Source organism: Sminthopsis crassicaudata, chromosome 2, assembly GCF_048593235.1.
Source record: "Sminthopsis crassicaudata isolate SCR6 chromosome 2, ASM4859323v1, whole genome shotgun sequence".
NCBI lineage: Eukaryota > Metazoa > Chordata > Mammalia > Dasyuromorphia > Dasyuridae > Sminthopsis > Sminthopsis crassicaudata.
This window is the reverse complement of record NC_133618.1, coordinates 28950252-28958565: the sequence shown is the minus strand read 5'-3', so window position 1 is coordinate 28958565 and position 8314 is coordinate 28950252.

Below are 8314 nucleotides of genomic sequence, written 5' to 3'. Positions count from 1 at the left end.
GCTTACATCCAAATTCTTTTATTGAATTATAAAAAGCAGGAACATATTTTTTTTATTTCTGCAACAGCATACAAAACATGAATTATAAAAGAAGAGGATATTAATTTGTATTTATTGTCTTGTACTAGAACCATGTATAAATATAATTTCTATACTACAGAGATATAAATATATTTATATCTCTGTAGTATAGAAATTAGATTTATGTTTATAATCTATATTATATATACAAATATATATTTATATATTGTGTATACATATGATCTTGAGAAATTCATAATTTTATGCAGGAGACAACATGCAAGTAGCTATGCATAAATAGGACATATACAATCTACATTGGGGTAAATCTCAGAGGGAAGGCATGAAGGTTAAGGAAGAGTAGAGAAGACTTGGGCCTTTAGTGGAACCTGGAAGAGATCCAGGGAAGCCAGGCCATAGAGAAGCGGGGGAAAGAGGCATGGGAACAACCAGCTATTGAAAATTCCTGAAGTCAAGAGATGGAGTTTCCTGATGGAGGTCTGAGCCATTGTTCCAGTGAATGGGGAACATCACATCCTGTTATTGGCTACTGTGTGTAGCTCTAGTATGTGGAGATAATTTGGAGAGGATGCTCTATGGCTGCCTGATGGGATAGCCCATCACTCGGCTCAGCCCATCAGGCCTCTATGACTTGTTCTAAGCTCCTTTGGGGAAACTCTAAGTTGGAAAGAATGAAGTCCAAAAGCTGGTGCGGGTGGGGGGTAGGAGGAGGTTTGGCTGGTACTTAGCATGAGGGACTTAATAAGTTCTGGAAGATTTGCTGACTGGTTTATTGCATGTTCTAGATGAGTCACATTTTCTCTTACAAATGAATTTGAAATGCTGCTGGCAATTATTAGCATACCATGACTTGTGATTAACTGTCCAGAACACTACACAATGCTCATTGTTTCCTCTGTTATTTGGCTGCCCTGATGCCCAAAACCTGGAGGGAGAAAGAATAATACAAATGATTGCATTCCCAAGTGTATACCAAGGATTGAAAGGAAACTCCTTCCCCCGTGTCTGGGCCTTCCAAACAGGCTTCAGAAGGACTTCCTTCTAAGGTTGCCCCATTCTGGTCCAACCCATAGCCAGAGTCCAAGGGAAAAGATAGGCACAAATGGTCTATTGCTCAAACCAAAAATGTCACACATCCCAGCAACTCTCCAGAGAATGGCCAGAACCAGATTAAAACATAAAGAGGGGATACATCTGGGTGGCACAGTGGATAGAGCACCAACCCTGAAGTCAGGAGGACCTGAGTTCAAATGTGACCTCAGACACTTAACCCTTCCTAGCTGTGTGACCCTGGGCAAGTCACTTAACCCCAATTGCCTCAGGGGGAAAAAACAAACATAAAGGGGAATCATTAACAGAATAAATAAAAACACAATAAAATATAGATATTGTTAATTTGTGTTTTTCAAAGTCAAAAGCCTGCCTGGGGAATCCATTATATTTCGAGGTTGACACTGATGTTCTAAATCCTTCTAGACATAATCCAAAGCACTCCTAATCCCATACCCACCTACAAGGCCCTTCAGATCCCCTAAAATGTTCTATTAAACATAGGGTCCAGACTTTACCTCACCAGTGGGCTTTCTGAGATCATGGATTACACACAGAGCACTTGCATATATAGGTATAGACACTAAAAAAGTGCTCACACAAGGCAGAAATATTTGTATAACTGCCTTTCTCTGACTTGGCTATGAGCTTGGTCTTCCTCTGGTGGGAGGTCCCAGAGTCTCCCAGAGGCTGTTTGCCCAAGGAGGACCGAGAAGCTGGAGAACATTCTACATCCACTCACTTCTTGGTTTGAGTCTCATTGAATCGGCTGCCATCCGTCCACGTCCAATTGGAGCTCTTCAGGTTATTTAGTCCAATCCAGAATGCGGCGCCGGCCCCTTTTTTACAAATAAATTCCTATAGAATGAAAGCAGGTGATTTAAGGAGGCATATGTCTAAATACGTGCACGTATGAGTACCCCATGTGTATGTTCACAAGTAACCCATTGGTGGGTATAGATAAACCTAAAGCACATAACTGAATGAAAGAAGGCTCTAACCTCATTAGAAAAGAAACCCTCCAATCCCTGAGGTTACCTACAGAACCCTGAGGGGGAAATATAGCCAGCCTTACTCTGAAAGAAGGATGCTAGGGGGTACTTGCTATATACATATGCTTATGTTTTACGTGCATGTCTATGTGCATGTGTGGGCATAAGCTTATTAATAAATTAAATAATATGCATTAATATCAGGCTCCTGCCATATCCCAGACACTGTGCTAGAAAGTGGACAAACACAAAGAGAACAGAGAATAAGGACTGGAACTGCGAATTTATCGGTATAGAGCAGGGCTTTTTAAACTTTTTTCACTCACAACCCCTTTTCACCCAAGAAATTTTTATGTAATCCTGGTTATATAATATATAAAATAGGTATGCAAATCAAACATTTACTGATTATAAAACATAATTTCACAACCTCCTTATTCAGTTTTGAGACCCCATATAGGGACATGAACTACAATTGAAGATGCTGGGGTACAAAAAACTTGAGAAAAAAGATCTCCACAAAAGTAGGTTACTACCCCCTTTGGAACTTACATTGTTGGAGGGTTTCCTGGATTACTGAGAAGTTAAGTGATTTACTGAGAGTCTTGAACCTTCCTAGTTCTATTTTCCTAACTAGCTTTCTACCTCCCAAGCCATCTCACCTTTCATTATGCCACATTAGAATATTATAATATAGGGACAGCTAGGTTGTTCAGTGGGTAGAGCACGAGCCTCAAAACAGGAGGATCTGAGTTCAAATTTTGTCTCTGACACTAAACACTTCCTAGCTCGTGACCCTGGGCCAGTCACTTAACCCCAACTGCCTCAGGGGAAAAAAGAATAGTCTAAGATAATTCAGACTTCTTTTAAAATAAGGATTATTTTTTTCATCTTGGTAGACTTCAAACACCTCCCCACCCTGGTACCTAGCACAGTGTTTGTCAAGGTAATAGGCTATTAATAAATATTTATTCAAAAACCAAATATTTATCCATGCAAGTTTGTATAAATAGATGGGCCAGGAAATATGGGTACATATGCTTACTTTATTGAGGTGATTGAGAAAAGGAGGGAGGGAGGGAGAGACAGAGAGACAGAGACAGAAAAAGACATGCAGAGTGAAAGAGAGGAAAGAGGGACCCAAGGAGAAGAGAGAGAGAGAGAGAGAGAGAGAGAGAGAGAGAGAGAGAGAGAGAGAGAGAGAATGATAACTTAGCTGTCACTCCATCTCTTAGAGACAGAGAAATGAGACTTAACTCTAGGGTTGCATCAGTTTGCAAAGGGGGGGGTTCATTTAAAAATGCTCAGATGTCTATGAAAGGACAGAGGTACTAGGCAGTCCATGGAGCTGTCCTAGTACCTTCAGAGCCCAGGACTGAGGGGCGGATCACAGTGGGTGGCAGATCCATGGAATTCTGACCACAAAATTCTGAGCTCTCCTCTCTCTCACACTCTATCCCTGAGACAGAGGGTAAAAATCATATTTCCCTTATAAATAAGATCCCCAGAGATTAAGGACTGAGACCCACTGCTCTCTCCAAAGGAAAGAAGGGGGGGAAGGGAGTGGGAGCTAGATCATTTGATGGACTCTCACTCATTCCACACTCTCAGCCTGGGGAAGGACAGCTAGATGGTGCACTGGAGGGAGTATCAGGCTTGGAGTCTGGGAGACTCATCTTCCTGAGTTCAAATCTAACCTCACACACTTACTACTTGAATGACCCCAGACAAATCACTTAACATTGTTTGCCTCAGTTTTTTCATCTGTCAAATGAACTAGAGAAGAAAATGGCAAACCAATCCAGTATATTTACCAAGAAAATCACAAATGGGGTCTCAAAGATTTGGACCTGAATAAAAAATTACTGACCAAAAGCCTGGGAAATGGAGACTTAGGAAGGGAGATTAACCTGGTCTTCAGAACATGGGCTCAGGGGCAGTTATATGGTGCAATGGATAGAGCACCAGCCCTGAATTCAGGAGGACCCCAGTTCAAATCTGGTCTCAGACACTTAACACTTCCTAACTATGTGACCCTGGGCAAGTCACTTAACCTCAGCCTCAAAAAAAAAAAAAAAAAAAAAAAAAAGAACATGGGCTCAGAGAGAGCATATCTGGAAAACTTTGTGGAATAAGTGATAGCTAACAATTATTGAGCACATTAAGGTCTACAAAGCACTTTATAGACATAATATCATTAGTATATTAAATCAAGTCTATAGATGGATATGCAAAAATTATGATTATATTATATTTGGAGATATTATTATATTGTAAAAATGAATTAATTATACCATAGAGCAGGGGTTCTCAAACAACGGCCCATGGGCCAGACGCGCCCGCTGAGGACGTTTATGTGGCCCTCCGAGTTATGGCAAATGGGCTGAGGGGCAGAGACAGAGTGTGAGTTTTTGTTTTTAACTACAGTCTGGCCCTCCCACAGTCTGAGGGACAGGGAACTGGCCCCTATTTAAAAAGTTTGAGGACCACTGCTTTAGAGCAATGAAATGCCTTGTCCATGACTGACCTGATTAGCATTGTATCCAGCATTTGAATCCAAGCCCCTCTGAAACCAAGCCTAATAGTCTACCCACTGTACCATCCTACCCTTGATTCTTATGCTGATTCTACTACCTTTACTACCAAGAGAAAGACACTTCCCCTCTCTGGACCTCACTTTCTCATCTGCAAGACAAGATGATCTCTATGGCTACTATCAGTCTGAAGGACCGTAATTTCCCGGCCCTTGTGCAATGTCACAATGAATGTGAGTCCGTTGTGTGATCAGATTGGGCAGAAGCTGCTGCAAGCGTGGTCTAGTAATATCTGATACAGGTTCCTCAGCATATAAAGGAAGTGTGAATGTGAAATAAAGTCCCATCTGGAGCAGGAGGGCCTGTCCAAATTTCCTTAATTCCCTCACAAAGATTCTAAGCTGCCATATGCCCATGCACTGGAGATCTCTATTGGGACAGAGGAGGGGCCCTCTCATTCTGTGAGATTCTCATCCATGTCAACACAAGCCCTGTGGAGAGCTGACCCCTTCCCGTTGGAGGCCCTGCTATGGGTGACGGCGCAGCCTTTGGACAATCCATCAGCTATCCTTGACTAGTTAAAAGAGGTAGTATGGCACAGTGGAAAGAACACTACTCTTAGAGTCAGAGGCCATGGGTTCAGAACCCATCTCTGATGCTGTGTGACTGTTAGAGGCTGCATTTGACCTCAGTTATGGCTGACCCCACGCCTGATGGTCTACGCCATCTCTCTGCCCTGTGCACAAAAAAATGGTTTACCTTGGTACATAGTAGGACTACTACTTCAAGTGAGAAAGCAAATCGGTTAAGAGAGAATGAGAAGATTCCCTTGGTACAACAAAGAGTCAATTGACATTAAGTATTATAAACACAGGGGACCCAGACAGCAACATTTAATTACTTTCTCTAACACTATTCAACAGCTTCTCTGTAAGAGTTGACGATGTGAAAGATGGAGGTAATCCATTCCTAGGGAGTGGGAGAGGGCAAGGGATTCTCCAGTAGCAAGATGTAAAATTTTACTCAATATGTTTTTGAAATCATAGGATATTCTGAATCCAATTCTTCCCGTGCAACAAGAGAACGGTACAGATCTGCACACATATATTGTATCTAGGATATACTTTAACATGTTTAACATGTATGGGACTGCCTGCCATCTAGGGGAGGGGGTGGAGGGAGAGAAGGGAAAAGTTGGAACAGAAGTGAGAACGTTGTAAAAAATTATCCATGCATATGTTCTGTCAATAAAAGGCTATAATTTTTAAAAAAAGAAATCATAAGATAAAGTTAGGGGAAAATCCTATAAAGCAAGCAGTGATTATAAATTCATGAAATCATAGATCTTAAGTTTAAAAGAAGTTAAGAGATTTTTCAGGCCAATACTCTCATTCTATAAATGAAAAGACATATACAAAATTGAGGAAACAGAGGCACTGGGAAGAAAGTTCTAAGGATGATGAAAAATAGGATCAAGAAGACTAAAGCACAAGAATGGAATGATGGGAGGTGATTGTTGGATAGACATTTCAGAGTTCCTGGCTGTGGAAGAGAACACTTCAGTGTGAGCATGAGCTGACTGTGGTGACTAATTATGTAAGTTCTTTCCTCGCTCTTGGTCTCAGTTTCCCCTATGTGTCAAATGAACAGATTAAATGAAGTGTTTTGTGCAGCCTTTTGCAACTCTAAAGTGAATCTTCCCATGTCCTTTTCTAATCACCTGCACAATCTCTTTTCTGCCATTTCCAATGCACATCATCGGGGCAATATGATGCAGTCTGCACATTACTAGCTTTAGCTTTTGGTCAGTCATAATTCTCATTTCTGGTAGAGACAGTGGCCCCTGTCTCACAGTTATAGAATATCTTTTGCAGAATATGGCACCCCAGATGTGGCTAAGTAAGCAGTCAATAATCCATCTTTCTACTACACGATGAGCAAAGAAGTCCCAGTTACAGAATGGCAGTACATGCCCCAAATTGCTGATTTTAGTCCTTCAGTTATATACCATTTTACACTTTTGGGTGTGCGTGCGCACGTACACACACACACACACACACACACACACACACACACACACACACACAGCTTCTTCAATGGTGGCCAGTAGCATGCATTTCCATGCTCTGAAGATAGCACTCCCATTGTCAAGGATCTCATTGCAGGGCTTGTGGCGACTGTTCAACACTTCCTACTGATTCCCTCATTTAGTACCCAGCAGAATCAGGGAAATCCCTCTTCCCTTGACATCCCTTTAACTACTGGCATGAAGTCTACACGTTCCCTGGGCCTTCTCTTCTATAATTCAAACATCCCCATTTTCTATAGCCAGTGCTTTGGGGGGCATGGGCTCCAGGGGTCCCTCACCTTGCTGGTCCTGTCCCAGCTTGCCAATGCCTTTTCAGTACTCAGAAATGAACCCCAAACTACACCACTAGTTTGACCATGACAGGGGAAAGGGGGACAGTATCACCTCCCTGGCCATGGATGCTTTACTTCTCTGTGTGGTATTAATAAGCCTTAACTGTGTGAGAGAATGTGTGGATCCTCTGGACACTATCATAGAGGCAAAGCAAGCCACCCACGGACGCCCATCTTAGTGACCTCTCTGCCTCCCACTTCCAGAACATCACTGACCTGTTCTCCCTCTGAGGTCACTGAAGTCAGATGGGAGCCCCTTGATACACAGTACTGCTCAGCATCATTCCAAGACATGTTGCCACAGGAAAAGTAGTAGAGATGTGCGCCATGGACAATATTACTCTTGGAGAACCTCTGAGCTAGGATTTCTTGAGAGAGAAGCAAGAACGAGGAGAGAAAGAGACCACAGCTGAGCAGGGTTCAGCTCTACCTCTTGGCCAATGGGCAGTGTACAGAGCAGTGACCAGAGCTTGGCCCTGTGAGCCAGAGTTAGATTATCATTGTCTCATCAGAAACCTCTTGGGATTATATGTGGGGGTCATTTGTTGGGTTAGAGATGAGGTCATTTTCACTCTCTCCTTTTTTTAAGTAGTCAGGAAGAGGGACGGAAGGAGGAACAGGTGCCTTAGACACTCTTCAAGTGAGACAAGCTTGAGTGATGAAGGGGGTGGGCAGGAGCTTGGGAGTCAGTGCAAAGGATGTGCGGGAGGGGAAGAGACTCACGATTTTGCCGTTTCAGAGCTTCATTGAAGACCTTGGCCCTCTCAAGCTGGTCATTTTTCCTTTGAAAATCTAGAATTACAGAGTTGTGACATTAGAGAGAAGCTATAAGGAAAGGGTTAGTCCAACTCAATAAGCAGAGGAGAGATTTGGGGACCATCAACATCCTAGACCTTGCAGCTAAAACGGGTGAACTTTCCACTTGGGTTCTAAGAATGATCTGAAGCCATCTAGATATTTGGCTGGAATGGGGGATTGAGTCTGTTCCTGAGTTCTTGAAGAGACAGTCTTCAAGAGACAGACTAGAGGAAGAAGCAGCTCAGGAATGGAGCTACCAAAAGTGCTGTCGGAGGGAAAAGGTGGGAAAAGAAAAAGAAAAAAATAGGTTTAAGCTGGGGCCCAGTAAGGAGACAGGTAAGGAGGGCCATTGAGGCGTCTTGGATCATCAGAAGGCTCCAGCTAAAAGTATTTCTCGTACTAACTTTTACAAGAACTAAGAGAGGTTCCCTTCCTTAATTCTCCTCTCAGTGCCTGGCCATTAACAGGCCCTGGAAC